At 40.5% G+C, this 24,607-nt stretch overlaps 1 protein-coding gene across 3 annotated transcripts in view; it reads right to left on the bottom strand.

Annotated features, from left to right (window-relative positions):
- Window positions 1-24,607, bottom strand: part of znf638 (zinc finger protein 638) — a 252,174-nt gene that overhangs the window by 134,749 nt on the left and 92,818 nt on the right. The window contains exon 1 of one of the 3 annotated variants that reach the window (XM_051928465.1): window positions 21,264-21,401. The exons of 1 other annotated variant lie outside the window; for it this stretch is intronic. The gene's annotated coding sequence lies outside the window, so the exon portion shown is untranslated. Of the gene's footprint in view, window positions 1-21,091; window positions 21,402-24,607 lie in introns of those variants that run through there. One more of the 3 variants, XM_051928464.1, reaches the window with a different exon arrangement.

Below are 24,607 nucleotides of genomic sequence, written 5' to 3'. Positions count from 1 at the left end.
GATTCTGACAAACTGTCAGGTGACACAGGAGGAATAAGCAGTGGCTCATCAATAAGTTTTATAACAGGGATGGAGTGCTGCTGACCTCACCTGGGGGTATAGATGGGCGATAGAAGGAGCACTTTGAGGACTTCCTAAATCCCATCTACACACATTCCTTTCAGGAAACAGAGTGAGGGGAATAGGAAAAGCACTCATCCATCACTGAGGCAGAGGTAGTTAAAAAATAAAAATACACAACTCCTCAGTGGCAAAGCTCAGGGAATGGACAACATTTCCCTCAAGTTCTTAAAGGCTTTGAATGTTGTTGGGCTCGCTTGGCTGATGTGCCACTTCAACACTGCCTGGAGGTCAGGGACAGTGCAACTGGATTGTCTAACTGTGGGGTTGGGGTGATCCCCACATTTAAGAAAGGGGACGGCAGGGTGTGCACCAGCTTTAGAGGGTTTGCACTCATGAGGATCCCTGGGAAGGTCAAGCCCAGGGTTCTGGAAAGGAGGATCCAGCTTTTAATCAAGCCTCAGATTCAGAAGAAACCTCTCAAGGATTCTGGAGGGTTCGTGGGACTATGCCCAACCAGCTTACATGAGTTTTTATGGATTTAGAGGAGGTATATGACCATGTTCTCCTGCGAAGTGTGCTTCTGGAGTATGGGGTAACAGGCATGCTGTTGTGGGCTATTTGGTCCCTGTACAAGAAGAGTTAAATCTCGACTTTCATTGCCAGCAGTAATTCAAACTTGTTCCTAATGGGTAACCGAGAAGTACCATTAGAACAAGAGTCTAGCTTTAAAAGTCCTACTGTCTACCATACTACTTGGTAGTTTATTCAAAGTGCCTATGGTTCTCTGTGAAAAGAAAAACTTCCTATTATTTGTGTGAAATTTACCCTTAAAATAGGGTAATTCCATTTCAAATCATCACCCTTTCAGACCTCATTGTCACAGATTTTAATGAAACTTGGAATGCTGATTTGGTCATATGAGTAAGCCATGGAACTGAACTGCATGTGTTTTAGATCAGTACTGAGGGATATTAAATCTAACAAAGTTTGAACTTGTGTTGGGGGGGGTGGGAGTTATATTATTTAGGGAGATATAGCCAGTCAAAGTCATAAGTTGTACACATATTGTTTAAGCTCTTTCCCTTAAACACTACAGTTGTGTGTGAAGCGGCTAGGATGAGGATCAGCAACTCCAATTCCAAGGTCATGGATCTTAATAGGAAAAGGACGGATTGCAATCACCAAGTTGGACATTAGGTGCTGCCACAACCAGAAGAGTCTGGAGTGTTTGGGGATCTTGTTCAAGTGTGGGCAGAGGCATGTGGAAGATCACCAGGCTGATTGTAGTCTTCAGGGGTGTCAATACTTTTGTCAACTCTTCTGCATCAGTAATATCTCAAGCACTCCTCACATAAATGCAGTGACTGCAGCTTGCTGCTCCAAATAGTGATCAAGCATATGAGAAAGTTTTAAAATAGATGCAACATCAATGGTAAGTTTGTGCTTTGGTAGTACCAGTGCAGTTTGCTATGAAATTAAGGACAACTCACCTGAGGTACCCAAAAGTCTTTCTGAGCTGCTAAACTAAGTGGGCACACTGAACTCTTGATTTGCAGTCCACATGTTCTGTGCCCTGCCTATCATCGTGGCAAGTCAATGTTTGATTAGTCAAGTTTTCCCCAATATATGGCAGAATGCAGAACTTCAATGATACAGATGCTGGTGTTCACTATGTGATAAATGTCTTGTACTAAGTGTGCACCATGCCATTTAAAAAAAAAAAAAAAAAAAAAAAACTATAGGTCTGGAGGTCCAACAGTCAATAGTGAACAACTGGAAGTGTGCAATACTGCCGATGACTTTACACAATTATATAGTACTAGGGTGCTGTACCATGTTAGCCATTATGTAGAGAAAAGTCAAGCAAAATGACCCCTTTTATAGGCTAACTAAAAAGATTACAATATGCAAGCTTTTGAGGCAACTCAGGCCCCTTCTTCAGGCAAGATATGTTATATAATATATATATGCTGCCAATATATTTGTGCGGTCTGTAAATAGGTGATATTTCCTTTTCTTTTCCTTTCTTGCTTTCTTTTCTGTTCCGCCATTTTCTGGGGATTATAGAAGGGTTCAAGGGAGTGGGCATATTAGTGTTTGTTTAGTTGTTCCGGATTTGGGGAGGATTGCTTAAAGGGTGCTTATAGCTTTGTTTGATTGATTATAATATATATTCTTGCTTGTTTAAATAATTTAATTGTTGGGGTGGTTATTTCCTTTTGTAAATTCTTAAAGGACATCTCCAGGTGAGGGGATCAAATTGGTGCTAAGGTTCTGTCTGGTTCCGTTCCTGATAATATCAGTTTTTCCTAAGAGTAGGAGATTTTCTTGTGTGCCGGGCTCCTCATCCTACTTTAAGAGGAACTTGGTACAAATGATTGGTCTAGTCCGGGTTATCATTTCACTAAGAAAGTTCAGTTTGCTACCAGACTGAACATTGTTGTGAAATTACCTTATGGCAGCTCCTAAACATTTCTAAAAAGACTTTTTACAAGTACAGGAGTGAGGCACACTCTTTGTTCTTCCCAAATAAGAATTTTAAGTCTTTAGGGTCTTGTTCACAGATCACCATACAAAAAATATCTTGCCAAGCGATGGCTATGTATATAATTTTTTTTATTTAAGAGTAGAAGCTGGACAATTGCCATCCCCTTTTCTAAAGATCTTTTTCTGTCTTAATCCCTTACAGTGGGTGACTTTATTACAAGCTGGCAGGAAGGCTATCCAAAGCCTGCTCCTGGTGCAGTCAAAATGCACTTTTGTATATACTCCAAATGGTCCGACAACCACCTAATTTGGCCGGTTTGCAATCCAAATTACTCGACTAGTACTTCCAGTCTCCAAACTATTAGATCTCAAAATTTTTTTTCAGCATTTACTTTTCTATGCATTACAGTAATTAACTTGTACTGCCCTTCTGCTCAAAGTATTCCTTGAGGAAATGCAAATGCAGTTGTTTTAGAAAGACAACCTGTAAGACGAAAGCAGCCAGTTGGTGTTTAGGAATAAGATCCTAATACAGTAATCCCTCCTCCATCGCGGGGGTTGCGTTCCAGAGCCACCCGCGAAATAAGAAAATCCGCGAAGTAGAAGCCATATGTTTATATGGTTATTTTTATATTGTCATGCTTGGGTCACAGATTTGCGCAGAAACACAGGAGGTTGTAGAGAGACAGGAACGTTATTCAAACACTGCAAACAAACATTTGTCTCTTTTTCAAAAGTTTAAACTGTGCTCCATGACACACAGAGATGACAGTTCTGTCTCACAATTAAAAGAATGCAAACATATCTCTTCAAAGGAGTGCGCGTCAGGAGCACTGAATGTCAGAAAGTGAGAGAAAACCAAACAAATCAATAGGGCTGTTTGGCTTAAGTATGCGAAGCACCGGCGGTACAAAGCTGTTGAAGGCGGCAGCTCACACCCCCTCCGTCAGGAGCAGAGAGAGAGAGAAACAAAGTCAAAAATCAATACATGCCCTTTGAGCTTTTAAGTATGCGAAGCACCGTGCAGCATACTTAAAAGCTGCACACAGAAGGTAGCAACGTGAAGATAATCTTTCAGCATTTTTAGACGAGCGTCGTATCGTCTAGGTGTGCGAACAGCCCCCCTGCTCACACCCCCTACTTCAGGATCACAGATAGTCAGCGCAAGAGAGAGAGAGAGAAAAGTAAGTTGGGTAGCTTCTCAGCCATCTGCCAATAGCGTCCCTTGTATGAAATCAACTGGGCAAACCAACTGAGGAAGCATGTACCAGAAATTAAAAGACCCATTGTCCTCAGAAATCCGCGAACCAGCAAAAAATCCGCGATATATATTTAAATATGCTTACATATAAATTCCGCGATAGAGTGAAGCCGCGAAAGGCGAAGCGCGATATAGCGAGGGATCACTGTACTGAATTTCAAAGAGTCACTCTGTGCGAGGAAAGGTATTCAAATATTCTGAAGAAAACTGAATTACTGACTAAAACACAGCTTATCTCTCAATTAAAAGGTGCTCTAATGAATTAGGACTTTTTCATTTTGTACTTGCAAGAAAAAGGAAACCGACACCAAGCAAATTTCTGTTTAGCATAGAAGCTCACACACTGCATTAAGAGGAACAATTTGCATGTACACTGGAGTGAGCTTTACAAGTCATTGGGGAGAATTGCACCTACAATCATAAAAAAAGTCAAACACTTGTACATACCAGGGATGCCACAAGAACTGATACTTTGGTACCCAATTGAAACCAAAATTCCAAAAACCTAAGTACTAATTTTTCCACTGATAAAGGACGGATTGGGGGGGGGGGGGGGGGGGGGGGGGGGGGGGGGGGGGGGGGGAAAGAGAGAAACAGAACAAGTCATGCCTGAAAGTGTTATGACTGATGCAGGAGAACAGCAGCTTTAACACTAAAAACAGTGCACATCACTCGTCAAATTTAGTGGAAGCCGATGGAACAGAATTTTCAGTTACTGCTAAAATTTAGTAAAAATGTAATCTAATATTAAATACAGATGGAGTAGTGGCACATTGGCTGAAGGTCTGCACTGGAAACTGGAATGTTGTCAGTTCAAATTCTGTTACTGCCTGAAGGGATTCTACTCTGCTGGGTCCTTGAGCAAGACCCTTAACCTGAAAATAAAATTGCTCCTGAGGTGCCATACAATAGCTGATCCTGCCGTCTAACCCACAAAAGGTCACTCACAAAGACAAATTCCCTTTGGGGATTAATAAAGTACAGTAATCCCTCACTACTTCGCGGTTCACTTTTCGCGGATTCACGACTTCACGGATTTTATATGTAAGCATATCTAAATATATGACGCGGATTTTTCGCTGCTTCGCGGGTTTCTGCGGACAATGGATCTTTTTACTTCTGGTATTTGCTTCCTCAGTTGGTTTGCCCAGTTGATTTCATACAAGAGATGCTATTGGCGGATGGCTGAGAAGCTACCCAATCAGAGCACGTAGTTAAGTTCCTGTGTGCTGCTGATTGGCTCAGCGACAGAGTGCTGCATTAACCAGGAAGTCTCATCTCACTCATTCAGCATTAACGTGCTCTTGCTACTGCATTCAGGGGATTATCACCTTCATCGTCATCATTTTTACTGCGCAGCATATTCATCACCATCATCACGTCATATATAGCTACATGTACTTCGCTATACAGTAAGTGTAAACTTATCTACCGATTTCATATTGTTTAGCAGTTGTCCCTGTTATTAAGAGTGTAAAGGGTGGGTTGTAAACAATACAGGGAGGGTTTAAAAACGTCCAAATACACGTTAAATAATTAAATAAATATGGTGTCCCTACTTCAAGGAAATTAGGTTCCAAGGCCGACCGCGATAACTGATCTCCCGCGATAAGTGAGGGATTACTGTATCTAAATATGACAGGATGTTTCACATTACATGAGCCCAAAAGGGGGTCTTCATTCTAGTTGTTGCACTTGTTTAAAGCAATTCTTCAAGATAATTTTAAACATGGGGGCACGACACTGCAATTGATGGTTACGCACCCAGATTATGGAATACAGTAATCCCTCGCCATATCACGCTTCGACTTTTGCGGATTTTATATGCAAGCATATCTAAATACCGTCTTTTTCCGAAAATAAGACATCCCCCGAAAATAAGCCCTATCGAGATTTTCGGAACTTTTTGTAATATAAGCCCTCCCCCGAAAATAAGCCCTAGTTAAAATGTGAAAAAAAGAATTCGTTAAAAAATGCTGTTGATTTATTAAGTATGTTTAGCTTCCCTAATACTCGTATTTCAGAGAAATGTTTGAAATAAAATATTCCGAGAAATTCATTGTTTACCTCTACAGTTCGTTTCAAATTAATTCTTGGAATTTATCTTAAAAATACAACATAAGGCAGCATGAATACATACCGTAAATATTGTGTCCGCTCTGCTCTGCTGTGTTGTACTGCGTCGCGCGTATCGCAGAGTATGGTCGAATGAGGTGGGGAGGGGGTGGAGGGGGGCATGCATATGCGGAATGCGACGGAACGCGTCGTTGGCGCACACTATAAATAATTGTTCGTTAAGGCAGCAGTCTACATTGAGCGACAGTGCAGATACAATGTTTGTTCATTTCAGTCTTGTAAGTCTGATTATTTCCTCATACGTAATTTTATTTTTTATAAAGTGAATAATTTTTAACCGCAGTTAAAATGAGTACAAAACGAAAGAGCTATTCCGTCGAGTACAAAAAGGGAATTGTGGAAGACTCCAGGGGTGTAAATCTTGATTTATGACGATGTTCCAGAAGAAGATGACATGACTGTAATTGAATAAATTTTAATTTCTGTATTCTGTGTAAAATAAATAAATATTAAATAAAAATATATAAATATACTTTTATTTTTGTCCTCCCCCGAAAATAAGCCCTAGTGCGTATTTTGGACCAAAAAAGAAAGTAAGACAGTGTCTTATTTTCGGAAAAAGACAGTATGTAAACGCAGATTTTTCGCTGCTTCGCGGGTTTCTGCGGACAATGGGTCTTTTTACTTCTGGTACATGCTTCCTCAGTTGGTTTGCCCAGTTGATTTTATACAAGGCACGCTATTGGCGGATGGCTAAGAAGCTACCCAATCAGAGCACGCAGTTAAGTTCCTGTGTGCTGATTGGCTCAGCGACGGAGCGCCGAATTTGATTCCGCTGCATTAACCAGGAAGTCTCGTCTCGCTAATTCAGCATCAACGTGCTCCTGCTACTGCTTCAGGGGCCGTGCCCAAGCGCCAATGGAAGATGCTAACGACTGCCGAAAAGGTAAAAGTTTTGGATATGTTGAAGGAAGGGAACAGCTACACCGCTGTAGGGCGCCATTACGGCATCAATGAGTCCACAATTCTTTTTATTTAAAAAGGAGGAAAAGAATATAAGATCTACGGCCGCAGTGTCCTTTAACCAGGGCGCAAAACGAGTTGTAAGTGGATGTAATAAGGCGATAGTCCGGATGGAATCTGCTTTAGGGATTTGGATTGAAGACTGCCAGAAGGTGCTACACAATCACCTGAAGAGGATCCTTTAGAAGAGCTGTAACGCTCTCCTTTGTTGTGCAGTAAAATTAAACTCATCATTATTGGACAAGTCGTGTCATTGTTGGCGAGTAACCATAATTTTCTACGTACAGTACTTATTACATGTACATAGTTTAATGTCACTGTACACACATTTTACTATATACAATTTTTTTTGCATTGTATGTATTTATTGCTGGTGGCCTGTGTCGTAATGGCTGTAAAATGTTATATAGGAGACGCTCGTTATCTTTAAAATAATTTAGGATTTACTGTATATAAACTGTGTTTACATACATAATTTCAACGAATCTTACCTAATATCTAAGAATACAAAGGGTTTAGGCTGTATAATTGTGCGGGAAATGTTTATAATAGTGTGGGAGAGTTTATAAGGGCTTAAAATACATCAAAATAACCATATGAACATATGGTTTTTACTTCACGGATTTTCACCTTTCGCGGGGGGTTCTGGAACGTAACCCCCACGATCAAGGAGGGATTACTGTAGTGTGTCACAGAAGCTAAGAGACTCACTTAATCGCCGCATTTTTTTTTAATGTATAAACAAAGTGTTGTTTGATAATACAAATGAGAAAGCCTTAAAATTCCTTACTTTTAATTTTTTAAAAATACACAGATCAAAATTTGAATTTAATTTGTGGCAAACTTAAAACAAAGGGTGTGGCTTTTTATTAAAGATTTGAGGGATTTCAGCATGGGATTTATAACCGATTTATAACCAGTTACATTATCATGAACTATCTGATTTATCTTACATGCACATACTAAATTTATTCACTTGAAGCTTCTGTTTATTAATTTAAAACAGTCTTCAAATATAAAAATTAGAAAAACACAAATTTATGACATTTGCTGCTGAGACTGCATCAATTTATGGACATTAACTGGTTAATACTACTTACTGAAGAATAATATCAAATATACATGTCACAGACATACATAAAACGATTTACCCACAATTTTGAAAAGGTGCCAAAAATTTTGTCCAGCCCGGTTTTTGAGTTGTGTGTGAAATGTCAGATTTGGCTTTTTTTCTGTTTTTTTATGTTGTTCCAATGCACATAAAAGGAAATAAACATGTGTATACCAAAACATTTGTAATTGCAACAATTTTCTGGGAGAAATGGTGCATTTTCTGGGAAAATTCCAGGGGTGCCATGACTGTATGTATGTATGTATGTATTATATATACACACAAAAATTAAACGTCTGTGTCTGTCTGTTTTTCATAAGTGAACTACTTAACAGATTTAGATCAGGTTTTTTTCTACAATTTGCTTGAACATTTTGGTTGAATTTGCAACTTTTCTCACTGTGCCAAATATCAGTTCGCTTGCGGTACCGATTTATTTATTGAGGAGGGCGGGACCCTCCTCACTCACATGCCAGCCTCGGGGCGTTACCTTACCTCCGCTTAGTTAGTGGACAAGAGAACTACTTAACTGATTTAGATTATATATATATATATATATATATATATATATATATATAAATAAAAATTTGCTTGAACATTGCAGTTGATTTTGAGACTTCTCTCATTGCACTAAGAATTATTGTTCACTTGCAGGAGCGATATATTCATGCTAATCCAAGATAGAGGCTGCAGGCCGAGGGGAGGGGGAATGTTGACGTCAGCAGTGAGGAGCCAGGCATGGGCCCCCTCACTCACACGCCAGCCTCCTTTCGAGTCAGTCTACCTTTGCATTTTGGAATATGCCTTTCCTCTGCTTAGCTAGCGATACCCTTTTGCTTATTGATTTTTAAAGTTTGTCCTGTTTCAGTACTACGCGGACGGAGCCGCAGGGAACAGCTAGGAGATGTATATAATAAATTATAATCTTGCTTCTGACCAGTGAAAAGCTTCCAGTGTTACAGGAGAACACAAAACATACAACTAAATTATTTAGTCAATTCCAAATAAATAAAATAAGATAACACAAAATAAAGTTTTGTTTTTTTTTTCTGACCAGTCAAAAGGTTTCAAGTATTACAGCAAATTTGTCAGTCAACTCCAAATAAATAAAATCTGAACTCAAACCTTAAAGCTTTCAAGTTTTACAGGAGATACTGTATTTTCCTTTGTGTAGATTCAAACTGATTTAAATGGTTGGGAAACATACCCACAAACAAACATTTTGTATATACAGTGGGTATATAAAAATCACACCCTTCGAAATATCCCTTTTTTTTGCTTTACAACCTTAAATGAAAACACACAAAACATTTCTTCCCAGCTTTATTTACTCAGTGCAACCTGTAACATCCAAGTGAAAGATATCACAGCTACAGTTCAGAAATTTTTTTTAAAAAAAAATCAAAAACAAGACATACTGTACTGAGATTAATAAAGGATCAAAGGTCAATATTTTGTTGAACCGCCTTTTTCTTTTAATGACAACCTTGAGTGTGTTGGGATACTTCTCTATCAGCTTTGCACATCTAGATTGAGCAATATTTGCCCACTCTTCTTTACAGAACTGTTCAAGTTCGGTCAAATTGGATGGTGTGCGTTGGTGGACTGCTATCATCAAATCGTTCCACAGATTTTCAATGGGCTTTAGGTCTGGGCTCTGACTGGGCCACACGAGGATATTCACTTTTTTTCTCCTTCAGCCACTGTGTACTCAATTTTGCCGAGTGCTTCAGGTCGTCGTCGTGTTGAAAGGTGAACATTCTGCCCATCTTCAACTTTCTGGCAGAGAGTAGCAGGTTTTCTGCAAGATTTTGACAGTATTTTGCCCCATCCATTTTTCCTTCAACCCTAACGAGAGCCCCAGGCCCAGCGGCAGAGAAACACCCCCACAACAGGATGCTGCCACCTCCATGATTTACTGTAGGCATGGTGTGTTGTGGATGGTGAGCTGCTATGGCTTTCCGCCAGGTGTACTGTTTGGTATTGAGGCCAAATAGTTAAGATTTTGGTTTCATCTGACCATAAGACCTTTTTCCACTTTAACAGAATACACATTGAAGATTCTGATGCCAAGCTCAAATGAGCCTTAATGTGGCCTTTCTTGATAAATGGCTTTTTCCTTGCTACCTTCCCGCACAAGCCGCAATTGGAGTGCTTGTGAAATTGTCACATGCACACAATGACCACTCTTGCTTCAATATGACTCCGGCGCCGCCGAGAGTGGCAGCCTTTTCAGCAGCTCCGTGCACGACTTTACTTTTCTACTTTTATTTTTCTCTTTTTTTTATTGATCACTCCTATCACTTTATTTTATGTGGATTCGTTCCCTGGACAAACTTTTACAACGTGGGCATGGATTTTTTACACGCCGAGACTCGTCTATTCAAGTACTCAACTTCGAGCGCTGAGAACAAATGCCAGTGCCGGTGTGGTTCCCCATTTACCCGACGAAGTAAGACGGCGGTATCGTGGCAGCAGAGCCGGCACCAAGCTAAAAATGAAGCGGCTTGCGATAAAGTGCCGTTTTAAGCCTTCGATGCCATCTGTGATTCTGGGAAATGTGAACTCAATCTCAAATAAGGTCGACGAACTGGCTGAACTGGTGAAAAATGTCGGAACCTACAGAGAATGCAGTTTGTTGTGCCTTTGCGAAACGTGGCTAACTACCACCATCCCAGATGCTAACGTGGAGCTACCCAGGTTTAGCACAGTTAGAATGGACAGAGATGCAAGTACCTGCGGGAAGCACAAAGGGAGGAGGACTCGCTCTCTATGTTAATACATGGTGGTGCAACTCTGGACATGTTAACGTTAGTCTCCACTTGCTGCAGGGACATCGAACTGTTGGCCGTAAGTTTGCGTCCCTATTACTTGCCCAGAGAGTTTGGACACGTCATTATTGTTATTGTTTGCATCCCTCCTCGGGCGGACGTGGAGACAGCGAGTGACATCATCCATTCTGCTGTTGCTAAGTTACAAACGCAGCACCCTGAGGCTCTTGTGCTAATCGCTGGAGATTTTAACCTTGCGACGCTGGACAAAACATTACCTGCCTTCTCCCAGTATGTGGACTGCAACACCCGGGGAAATAAGACTATTGATCTACTGTATGCAAACGTTAAAGACGCATACAGCGCCACCCTGCTGCCAGCGCTTGGGAAAGCAGATCATAACCTGGTCCTGCTTCAGCCTCACTACAAACCAAGAGTGAGGGTCCTACCTACAACCACACACTCATTCAGGAAGTGGTCCCCTGTGGCAGAGAAGGCTCTGATAGAATGCTTTGGAACTACAGACTGGGTTATCCTGCAGGGATCACATAGTGAGAACATTGAGGAGGTTGTTGACTGCACTACTGACTACATCAACTTCTGTATGGACATTGTAGTTCCAGTAAGAACTGTACAATGCTATGCTTACAACAAGCCATGGATTACAAGTGACATCAAGGACCTTTTGAACCAGAAGAAAAGGGCTTTTAAAGGCGGTGATCAGCATGAGCTCAAGCGTGTGCAGAAGGAACTCAGAGTCCAGCTCAGGGCGGCGAAGGAGCAGTACAGGAGAAAGCTGGAGCAGAAGTTGCAGAATAACAGTATGAAGGAAGCGTGGGATAGGATGAAGATCATCACTGGCTGCAGCTCGAAGCAGGGTGCCACCATTGAGAGAGACGTGAAGAGAGCAAACCAAATGAACAACTTCTTTAACAGGTTTGACCACCCTAACCCACTCTCACCTCTGAGTACTGCACCCTCCACACATCCTTCTGCTGATACCAGCATAGGAGAGACATCCCCACCCACAATTACAACAGCGCAGGTGAGCAGAGAGCTGAGGAGACTTCGTGCCAGCAAAGCAGCGGGTCAAGATGGAGTATCGCCACGACTGCTGAAGGTCTGCGCATCGGAGCTGGGGGGTCATCTACAGCGCATCTTCAACCTGAGCCTGGAACAGGGGAGAGTCCCAAGGCTTTGGAAAACATCTTGCATCACCCCAGTCCCAAAGATATCACGTCCTAGTGAGCTGAATGACTTCCGGCCTGTTGCTCTGACATCACATGTGATGAAGACCATGGAGAGGCTGCTGCTTTACCACCTGAGGCCACAGGTTCAACACGCCCTCGACCCTCTGCAGTTTGCATATCAGGATAAAGTGGGAACAGAGGATGCCATCATCTATATGCTACACCGATCCCTCTCCCACTTGGACAGAGGCAGTGGTGCTGTAAGAATTATGTTTCTAGACTTCTCTAGCGCCTTCAACACAATCCAACCTCTGCTCCTTAGGGACAAGCTGACAGATGGGAGTAGATTCATACCTGGTGACATGGATCGTGGACTATCTTAAAGACAGACCTCTCAGTATGTGCGTCTTGGGAACTGCACGTCAGACATTGTGGTCAGCAACACAGGAGCGCCACAGGGGACTGTACTTTCTCCGGTCCTGTTCAGCCTATATACATCGGACTTCCAATACAACTCGGAGTCCTGCCACGTGCAAAAGTTCGCTGACGACACTGCTATCGTGGGCTGCATCAGGAGTGGGCAGGAGGAGGAGTATAGGGACCTAATCAAGGACTTTGTTAAATGGTGCGACTCAAACCACCTACACCTGAACACCAGCAAAACCAAGGAGCTGGTGGTGGATTTTAGGAGACCCAGACCCCTCATGGACCCTGTGATCATCAGAGGTGACTGTGTGCAGACCTATAAATACCTGGGAGTGCAGCTGGATGATAAATTGGACTAGACTGCCAGTACTGATGCTCTGTATAAGAAAGGACAGAGCCCGTTATACTTCCTTAGAAGGCTGGCGTCCTTCAACATCTGCAATAAGATGCTGCAGATGTTCTATCAGATGGTTGTGGCGAGCGCCCTCTTCTATGCGGTGGTGTGCTGGGGAGGCAGCATTAAGAAGACGGACGCCTCACGCCTGGACAAACTGGTGAGGAAGGCAGGCTCTATTGTTGGCATGGAGCTGGACAGCTTGACATCTGTGGCAGAGCGACGAGCGCTCAGCAGGCTCCCATCAATTATGGAGAATCCACTGCATCCACTAAACAGTGGCATCTCCAGACAGAAGAGCAGCTTCAGCGACAGACTGCTGTCACTGTCCTGCTCCATTGACAGACTGAGAAGATCGTTCCTCCCCCAAACTATGCGACTCTTCAATTACACCCGGGAGGGGTAAACGTTAACATTATACAAAGTTATTGTCTGTTTTTACCTGCATTGTTATCAATCTTTAATTTAATATTGTTTTTTGTATCAGTATGCTGCTGCTAGAGTATGTGAATTTCCCCTTGGGATTAATAAAGTATCTATCTATCTTTGCCATAAAATCCTGTAACTCCTTCAAAGTGGCCACTGGCATTTTGGTAGCCTCTCTTACCAGTTTCCTCTCTTGCTCTTCCATCCAGTGTTTGGAGTGATGGCCGGATCCAAGGAGGGTCCTAGTAGTACCAAACACTTGCCACTTCTTTATTATGGACTTTACTGTGCTCCTTGGGATTGATAAAGCCTTTGAGATCCATCCCCTGCCTTATATCTGTCCACAACTTTATCCCTGAGATCTTTTGAAAGTGGCTTGCCACCCATAGTCAGTTGTACTACCAAGTAAGGGAATGCTCTAGGAACAGCTGTTTTTATGCTTCACTAATCACACTGATTACAAATGATCACAGATGGAAGCCAGTAACCATGGTCTGCAATAGAAATTTTGGTTAAACCGGATTGAGTTTACAAATATTTTTTAGGAGGGGGTGATCCTTTATTAATCTCAGTATTTCTTGCTTTTTATTTTTTTTAAATTCTTCTGAACTGTAGCTGTGATTTCTTTCACTTGGATGTTATAGCTTGCATTGAGTAAGTAAAGCTGGAAATAATATTGGTTTGAGTGTTTTCATTTAAGGCTGTAAAGCAAAAAAAATTGGAATATTTCGAAGGGGGTGATTCTTTTCTACAACGACTGTATCCACAGTACAAATTCAAGCGGGTTTCAAATGTAAACGAAGGTGGGAGCTAGAGTCTGGGAAGTTAAAATTAAATTTAAACCAGTACGTAGATATTTTTATTTTTATATATACAAAAACTGAGAGAATTCACATAATTCATTTGCATATGCAGTTAGTGAAGCACAGGATAAAATGTGCAGACTTTGTTTGCAAGGATAAAGGGCTTCACAACAGTGTCTGGCAAGGGCTATATATAGCTTGAGCAGTACCTGGTTGACACGGCAGCCAAAATTGGAAAGTTAAGTTTAAAGAGATACTGCCCCATGCAACGACTGTATTGCGGGACATAGTAGAAAAAGTCAAATACTATAAACCATTAATAATTATGGGTGAGCTGTCACAACTGATATTTGGACCAAAAACTTTGAGAAAAACTTTCATATCTGCTACCATCTGCTACATTAATATGAGCTACAATCTTGAGTCAAGGGTGCTTTATGCGACCCCATCACAAGCAAGCACAATTAAAACAGGTGAAAACATCTGCACTTTGCGGTTTAAAAAACGTTAAGAGTTTTCAGAATTGACTGCAGCTGACCAAGGAGCAAACACAATCACAGCCTTGTGCAACTACGCCAGATTAAACTGTAGTGCCCACCTTCTTAAGATGATTCTCTCAAGTGCTTTGTGGAATTTTTAATTCACAGGATAACTGCAATCCTTAAACAATATTCAAACTCTGGATGTACTTCTTGAGGCATAATGCCAATTGAGAACCACAGCTTGTGTTTTCTTGCACAACGGGCCTCTGTCACTTTCTTCTCACTGCCCTTGTTAATGCTTGCAACTCCCAGCTTTTGTGCTCCTCATGTATCAGTGGATTAAACGCAGGGCTAGGCTATATATTGCATTTTCAATTTGATTCAATATTTATGGAAATCAATATGTAAAAGCCAAACTTATGATGATCAGAAATTTGACTTTCTGCAACTGCTACTAATGTTAAATAAAATCCACAAAATCCCCAGTGCTCTTAAGCATGTTTACACCAACTTGACCATGATAGTGATGTGCATGGGAGGGGAAAAAAATATCCAAGAGTTAGAAAACAAAGTGCTTAGAACAGATAGGGTTATCTCTGCTGTTTGCAAGTGGTTTGGTTTTCCCAGAGCTAACAGATCAAGCAGTGCAACATCTAAAGATAAAACAAGTTACTGAGTATAAAGAGGCCATTGAGGCACATATGGTGCCAGCAAAATGTCCTCTCAAAAATGTTCCATAATATGTTCACTGTTTATTGGATGATTGGACAAGAAGCAGGTGACATAAAAGCTACAATGACTTTCCCCTAATGCAAAACACAATTACACATAATTAAAATGTGCCAAGAAAATACTCACCATTTTCTGACCACTTTCAAAGAATAATCAGTAATTCATATCACAGAAGTCACATGACTGCACAGATAGTTTGAAATGGACAAATGAGTGCATACGATCTCCGCTACTGAAATGTTACAATCAGAAAAGTGTGAATTATCCAGTTTTTTTATGGAGTAAACTTCATTCCTGGCCAATTTAATTTTGAGTTTGATAATTTTGTTTAGCAGGTGAATTGAGTTTCTTAATTGCAATAACAGATATCACACATTCATTATGCTTTGTTGAATAACATTTAAAAAGGTCATCCTGGTAATCCCTGAACCTGGAGGAAGTAAACAATACCACCAACTTACTTTATGAACAGAGATTTTAAGATTTGTATAATGTACAAGCACAGATTAGGTAACTGAGAATCCACAGTTCTGTACATACTAGCAGTGCACAATATAAACAACCTTGCCAAAAAACAAATGATCAAGTATATGCTTACTGTATAACTGCTGAACTTCTAAGACAAAGATTATCAAAGATTACAACAAAGTTTACTGCATAAATCTCTGCTTGAGGAACAAAGGAAAACTATTAAAATTTTGAAATGTTTTTAAAAATAACAGAAAAATTGTGACACTAAAGAGTACTGCTTTAGTACTCATCACACATTCAATTTTAAGTACAAACATATGCACCAGCTACTTATTGTCAGAGGTTATGAAAAAGTACAGTGAGAGGCAAGGCTTTACCCCAGTTTAACTATGGGGAAAAAACTTATAATTCAAAAACAACTTATGGAGAAACCCTCGCCCAGTAGAATGGCTGTTGCTTCTTTACTGAAACTTTAAACAATTTTTTGGAACACAAAATTAAATGTACTTAAGCATTTAGAAAGACAGGGATGTAAAATGAAAATGACTTGCAGCCAATACAACCATCTTTAATCAATAGTCCTAAAAAAAATAAACTGCATTTCACTAAAGGTTTTTAAAAATTACCACCATACTTAAAAAACCAAAACAAAAAAAATTTTAAAAGTCCAAGGATAAACACTGAAGCTAGAAATTTTACATTTACTGATCCCTGGAACAGTAAATTAAATGGGACTCTCCAGATTGTTTTACAAAAAGGGTCAAGATCACCTGACAACAGAATGAATAGGCCGCCAAATGTACACACCTATGTCCTTGGATTAACACCTATAAAGTGCATTATTTACTTGGGGGCAACGACAAACTAAGAATGAACACTGCTCTACACTTGTTCATGAAGAAGAAAAAAAAAAAAAAAAAACAGATTTTGTAAATATTAACCAACTGATCATATTTACAAAAAAAAGAAAAAAAAAATCATCACACACACTGCTACAAAATATACCTATTAATAAAAAAAGTCCCACATAATTGAAAGGCAGATTTGTTTTATGTCACCAGATATTTTCCCTTTATTTCAAAAATGTTTTACAAAAGGCAGGCAAGACAGAACAAAGGGAAAAGAAAACAGGTACATACTTCCAGGGAATACTTTTGTGTAACAGGCAAAGCCATATACAGTGCATCCGGAAAGTATTCACAGCGCATCACTTTTTCCACATTTTGTTATGTTACAGCCTTATTCCAAAATGGATTAAATTCATTTTTTTCCTCAGAATTCTACACACAACACCCCATAATGACAACGTGAAAAAAGTTTGCTTGAGGTTTTTGCAAATTTATTAAAAAAAAAAAAAAAAACTGAGAAATCACATGTACATAAGTATTCACAGCCTTTGCTCAATACTTTGTCGATGCACCTTTGGCAGCAATTACAGCCTCAAGTCTTTTTGAATATGATGCCACAAACTTGGCACACCTACCCTTGGCCAGTTTCGCCCATTCCTCTTTGCAGCACCTCTCAAGCTCCATCAGATTGGATGGGAAGCATCGGTGCACAGCCATTTTAAGATCTCTCCAGAGATGTTCAATCGGATTCAAGTCTGGGCCACTCAAGGACATTCACAGAGTTGTCCTGAAGCCACTCCTTTGATATCTTGGCTGTGTGCTTAGGGTCATTGTCCTGCTGAAAGATGAACCGTCGCCCCAGTCTGAGGTCAAGAGCACTCCAGAGCAGGTTTTCATCCAGGATGTCTCTGTACATTGCTGCAGTCATCTTTCCCTTTATCCTGATTAGTCTCCCAGACCCTGCTGCTGAAAAACATCCCCACAGCAGGAAGCTGCCACCCCCATGCTTCACTGTAGGGATGGTATTGGCCAGGTGATGAGAGGTGCCCAGTTTCCTCCAAACGTGATGCCTGGCATTCACACCAAACAGTTCAATCTTTGTCTCATCAGACCAGAGAATTTTCTCTCTCATGGTCTGAGAGCCCTTCAGGTGCCTTTTGGCAAACTCCAGGCGGGCTGCCATGTGCCTTTTACTAAGGAGTGGCTTCCATCTGGCCACTCTACCATACAGGCCTGATTGGTGGATTGCTGCAGAGATGGTTGTCCTTCTGGAAGGTTCTCCTCTCTCCACAAAGGACCTCTGACAGAGTGACCATCAGGTTCTTGGTTACCTCCCTGACTAAGGCCCTTCTCCCCCGATCGCTCTGTTTAGATGGCCGGCCAGCTCGCTCTAGGAACAGTCCTGGTGGTTTCGAACTTCTTCCACTTACGGATGATGGAGGCCACTGTGCTCACTGGGACCTTCAAAGCAGCAGAAATTTTTCTGTAACCTTCCCCAGATTTGTGCCTCGAGACAATCCTGTCTCGGAGGTCTACAGACAATTCCTTTGACTTCATGCTTGGTTTGTGCTCTGACATGAACTGTCAACTGTGGGCCCTTATATAGATAGGTGTGTGCCTTTCCAAATCATGTCCAATCAACTGAATTTACGACAGGTGGACTCCAATTAAGCTGCAGAAACATCTCAAGGATGATCAGGGGAAACAGGATGTACCTGATCTCAATTTTGAGCTTCAAGGCAAAGGCTGTGAATACTTATGTACATGTGCTTTCTCAATTTTTTTTTTTATTTTTAATAAATTTGCAAAAATCTCAAGTAAACTTTTTTCACGTTGTCATTATGGGGTGTTGTGTGTAGAATTCTGAGGAAGAATGAATTTAATCCATTTTGGAATAAGGCTGTAACATAAAATGTGGAAAAAGTGATGCGCTATGAATATTTTCCAGATGCACTGTAAGTACTATTAAAAAGTGTGTTCAGGGCAAGAATATTTAATTGGAGAGTGATGTTTGGCTTGGAATATACCTTCAGGTTAGTGTAAAAATAAAGATAGAAAAAAGTATCAGGGAAGAGAAGGATTTATTTAAAATGTTTACTAATAAAAAGTGACCAAAAAAAGATTAGCACTTCTGATATTTTGAAACCCATAATTGAGGCTTTACTGACCACAGACCAGAAGCACTGAAGTCTCACATCATGAAACTTTTGAAAGGGTGGATCTGGACAATACAAGTCCTCTTGTGTTAGACCACCTGGATCCACTGCAATTTGTCCACTGGACAAAGACTGAAGTGGAAGATGTACAACAGACAGATAATTGCAAGTCCTATTCACATCTGAAGAAAGCTGGCAGCACTGCAAGGATTGTCTTTTTGATATCTCCATTACCTTCAATATCATTCAGTCTTCCTTGTTAAAGGGTAAAGCATGAAGAAGAGCCTATGGTGTCCTAGATAGTGTACCATCTGCCTGGAAGATGGAGTCTTAATTGTAGACATGAACAACACGAATACACTACAAGGAATAGTCCGGTCTCCTTTTCTAGATTATAAGCAGAACACCAGACCGTGTCACATACAGAAATTTCCTGATGATTCTGCACTTATGGGGGTTTATTGATTAGACGGATGAAGACAGAGTATAGGAGTCAGGATGAGACCTTTGCTTCTTGGTGCAGAAAGCATTGTCTGCAACATAACAGGAAAACCGAGGAAATGATTATTGACTTCCCTTTTTTTTTTATTTTATTGTATTTATTCCATACAAATAGATCAGTTTTTTACAAAAAAAAGGATTGAAAACAAATCCACCCCACCGCTGAGAAAGACAGTGTGGCCAAAGGACTAAAACTTAAGAATAGTAAAAAATAAATAAATTGAAGAGTTTAATAGGTGGATACAAATAAATGGAGAAGAAGAAGAAATAGGGAGACAATCTACTTCCTCAGTGCTTTAAGAGCTTATTCTAAAATATTATATTAATTAGATCCTGCCAGGTTTATTGACTTTTACCATACCAAAGAGCCTCAACATCCAGTCACTATTTAGGGAGTGGATGTAGGGGTGGTGCCCAGCTACAGGTACCTGGTTGTCCATATCAATGACAACCTGGACTGGTCCTGTTAACACAGAAAAAATATACAAGAAAGGGAAGAGCAAATTTTTTTCTTAAGAAACTGCATATCTTTAATGCAAAAAGTGCCATCCTTTACATGTTCCACAACTTTGTGATTGCCAGTGCGATTTTCTAAGTTGTGTGGGTGTGTGTGCCTGGCCTGTAACACTGCTCTTGAAAGGTCCACCAAATAACCAAGGTACTTAAGATTGGAGGCTGAGTTGTGGGACACACTTTTGACCCTCCAAGGTAGCAGCTAAGGAGGGAATGAAGACAAAATTGAGTAACATTATACACAATAGGGCCAATCCTCTCTCTGACACCCTGAGTACTTTCAACCGACAAATAACCCAGCAGAAGTGCTCAGGAAAAACACCTGGGGCTCCTTTAAAGCAACACTAATATGCTTGTTTAACGACTCACTGTGACTGTAGCTGCCAAGTCAAAAAAGCCTTCTCTCTTTATCGGTATTTTGGTGTATAAATATTTATTTAGTGAGATCCTGTAAAATGCCAGATATCACTCTGGAGACAAATACAGTATTACCTACCTTTAATTTAGTCTATGCGCTCGAAAATGTTCCAGCAATACACCGGTCACAGCAACACCAACCACCATGAACTAATACAGTATGTGCACAGGTTGGTGACAACTACAAATTACTATGCACCCATTTGCTAGCTAAATCTGTCAGCTCTAGGCTCAAGACAGGATTCTGTCCTAGACAGATGACACAGACGCGAAAGACGTATTTCCCCCATTATATTTTTACCATCGTGACTGCCAAGTACATAGTAACTCGGTACTACGGTTTCCGATTTTAAACCAAAACTAACACTTTGTTTAGTAAGTGTAACGAGACTGCAAACACTGCCGCTCGTACTGCGAAAAAACAGGCAGAATAATACTTACCAAACTTCGGAGTAATTTCAAATTTAGCTACACTTTTTTGCACTAGTAGTTTCCTTTAAACATGCCAGAATTTCATCAAAATAGATAATGGATGACAGAGTGAGGCACCAAATCAATTTATCAAGCAATTTCGGTATAGAACAGGTACACTTGCAGTTAGTAGGCCGCTTACACGCCGAAGGTTCAAGTCGACACCACTCGAGCGGAAGGGGAAGTCAAACCTATACAGAATGTTGCCTCTCAAAATAAAATGCACAAAATAACTGTTGACTGGGCAAAGTCTGTCACACACTGGCATTCAAGAGAAATATTTTGTCACTCACATGCATCTGATCAAACTGCTTAGGCCCACCGTCTGGAAGACGTAAACAGTAGAGCAACATCAAATTAAATTCTTGAAATGAAAACCTTTTAAAAAAAATGGACAGAACCCCTTAAATCGCAAATTAAAATTCTAATGATGCCACGTCCGTTTAATTAGATAAGAAAAAGCAAAAACCTAGTTCTGCTGCGACGCCTCGTCCACCTGGTTATTGGTTATGCAAAGCTGCTAGAAACGTGGCCGCCATCTTGACTACCACCAGTCGTCGTCATTGACTCCCACAATTTCTTCACTGTGACACCCCAACATGCGGGTTACGGTGTTCTCCTTGCTCGTATGGCTCTCCTACCTCCAGTCAACATGGAAGCTGCAACGCAGCACTAATTACAGCTGCCTGCCGGTCCCACTGTCTGTTCACCAATGGCGCACTGGACAGCTCTTCTCCCTGAGCGTAAGGAACGCGCTCTGCGGAAACATGTCAGACGAGAATAATCGAGAGGTCGACCTACGCAACGCGTGCGCTTTTGAAGATATTCTTCAAGCACAACTAATGGAGCGATGATGATAATACAAACCCAGATCGATTATCACAGCTACATGCAAGGCTTACATCTGAACCCGTTTGTCGGGGGTGGGGGGTTATTCCACAGGGCGCACTTATGAAATTGGTTTCGTTTGAATTGGCATCGTTTGAATAAGCTTTGTTTTAAAATTAAAGTTCAGTTGGTTGCACGAGCACAAATCGTTTCTCGTTAACACATGACGGGCTTCGGCAATCCACACAAGTATGCAGACACCCGTGAGATTTGAGCAGCCCCAACAACCGATCGTCGATAGCATCAATCAGCATTCAAACAGCACTCAAACAGCACAGAGGATGGTGCAATATCGGCATATTGAGTACCAGGGACTTGAAGCGTGAGACTGTTGCGATGTTCGGTGTGTTATAGGACACCTTTAAAAAGTTTAACGTCTTTTATTTAATTGTCATTAAATAGAAGAATGTGCAACAGAGACAGCGACGGTGTTTTCAGTAGTTGATCAAGAAATAATAATTAATTAATCTATAATAAAGCAAAATGAGCATTATAAAAACTATAGAGGCTGCGACGCAAACTTTAGCAGACCGATGCCTAAGTACATTACGGTTCTGAATTTGTGCATTGCACAATGTCAGATTGGACAATACGACTAGACATTCCCGTTCTTGTCATTTTAAAGGACTGATCTGTACATTGATGTTACATAATACTTTGTATTTTACACTTTTAATCTTCGATTAGCTTGGTGCTGCTATTATTCGTACACGAGAGCACTCTGTTAGACCTACGACGTTTGTTACATGCCATGGATTATCACACAGGCATGTTGAAAATAAATTGACTTTATTAAAGTCGTTGTCACGAGTGCCAGACAACACACATTTTATGCGTGTTTCTATTTTACTGGCATATCATCAATTACAGAATATCTTGTATTTTAGTATGTTACTAGTAGGAAAAACACAATATGGACTATTTTAAAATAACAGAGATTGAGTGAATTTAATTATTGAGGTATGCAATTGAATCTATTAATATATATATATTACTATTTATTGTTTTACAATGTACATACAAATACTGTCAAGACTTATACTAAACATGACAGTGGACTTTCTTTCTAATCTTTTTTTGTGCTGGTGGTTTAAGCGCTTTATGCAGTATACGTACAAGACAGCAGGATCCTTGATCCTTGAAGGTTTTTAAATGTGGCATTTTTCTTGTAGGCTACATTACAAATCTCTAAAATACTTTACCGTTGGAGGTTTACTTACTTAAAATTGGTACTTTTTATAACTGACAATTTTAACACTATGAAACACACGTCTTTTAATTAGTACTATATCTTTTCCTTTTGTTGACAAAAAAGACAATGTGGACGAACAGCATTATAACTTAAATGTGATACAGTATTTTTTTTTTAAATAAACAGTAGATTTTAACGTTTTATCACTTTGCAACAAATGTCATAATAATTTAAACAATTATGTAACTAAGAATGCAGAAAGGTTAGATAAGCTAAAAATCCTGCTACTGACTAAAAGGTGGTAACAAATGACATAATTTAAATGTTGGTCATTTTCAATGGATAGTTTAGTTTATAATATTTTACCATTTTGTAATTAACAATGAGAACTCTGCAACATTATGCTACAAAAACCCAGAACCTTTGTCCAAGGTTTTCTTTCTAATTAAATGGAATTTCTTAATCCAAAACATTAGAAAGTATCTGTCAGTCACGGGAGACTATGGAGTTGAGTGCTGTGTTCAGCTTCTAATGCAGTCTGTCATGACTTAGCAGGCCTATGCAGGCTTGGTAGTCTCTACTGCACTTGGTCATGACAAAGTCTAATGCCGGTTTTTCTGTCAAGAGTTTAGCCTTCTTCTTAGACATTTCACCTCTCTCTGTTGGGCGAGTGGTCCTTCAAAACAGGAGAGGCCTTTTTGTTCAACCTGCCTCCAGGATTGCCATCATTTTCCATATGTCCATGTCTATGCCTAAGGACTTCATGTCTCTCTTGCAGCCATTGTGGTCTGTCTGCAGACCTTTTCCCATTTACCACTTCTCCGTACAATAGGTCCCTGGGTAATCGGCCTGCACCCATCAGAGCAACGTGTCCAAGCCAGCGCATCCATCTTTGCTTCAGGACAGCATTGTTGCGGACTTTGTCCTGCCAAGAGATGTTGAGAATTCACTGGAGGCAGTGCTTGTGGAAGGCATTGAGCTTTTGCTCATGCCTGGCATGCAGTGTCCAAGTTTCAGTGCCATAAAGGAGGGTGCTCATGACACAGGCTTTGTAGACTAGGACCTTAGTGTGTTCTGTCAGCCTGCCTGCTCCACACTCCTTTGTTTAGTCTGGACATGGTAGTAGCAGCCTTACCAATATGTTTTTTTAAATCAGCTTAGAGTGAGAGGGAGTCTGAGATGGTTGAGCCCAAGTACACAAAGTCATGGAGAGCATCCAGTTCATGGTTGGAGATTTTGATGTTGAGCAATTAGTCCATGTCCTGCCCCATGACATGTGTTTTTGTCAGACTAATGGTGAGACCAAAGTCATGTCAAGCCTCACTGAAGTGGTCCAGAAGTAGTTGGAGGTCATCGGCTGAGTGAACCGTAATTACTGCATCATCTGCCAAAAGAAAGTCATGCAGGCACTTCACCTGAACCTTGGTATAAGCCCTTAGCCTGGAGAGTTTGGAGAGCTTTCCATCTGACCTGGTGCGAAGGTAGATGCCCTCTGTAGAAGATCCAAAGGTGTTCTTTAATAGAACTGAGAAGAAAATCCCAAACAGTGTGTGCAAGAGAATGCAGCTCTGCTATACACCTCTTAGTATGTTGAAGGTGCCAGCTGCTGAGCCATCAAAGAACACTGTGCCCTTCATGTCCACATGGAATGATCTGATGATACTAAAGAGTCTAGGTGGGCATCCAATCTTAGGGAGGATTCTCAACAACAACATTTATTTATATAGCACATTTTCATACAAAAAGTAGCTCAAAGTGCTTTACATAATGAAGAAAAGAAAAATAAAAGACAAAATAAGAAAGAGACCATCTTTGCTAACAAGGTCAAAGGCCTTTGTAAGATCTATGAAGACAATGAAGTGCAGCTGTGTTTATTCCCTGCATTTCTATTAAAGCTGTGTGAGG

The sequence above is a fragment of the Erpetoichthys calabaricus genome, chromosome 5, assembly GCF_900747795.2.
Source record: "Erpetoichthys calabaricus chromosome 5, fErpCal1.3, whole genome shotgun sequence".
NCBI classification, from domain to species: Eukaryota; Metazoa; Chordata; class Cladistia; order Polypteriformes; family Polypteridae; genus Erpetoichthys; species Erpetoichthys calabaricus.
This window is presented reverse-complemented; position numbering and strand designations above follow the sequence as displayed.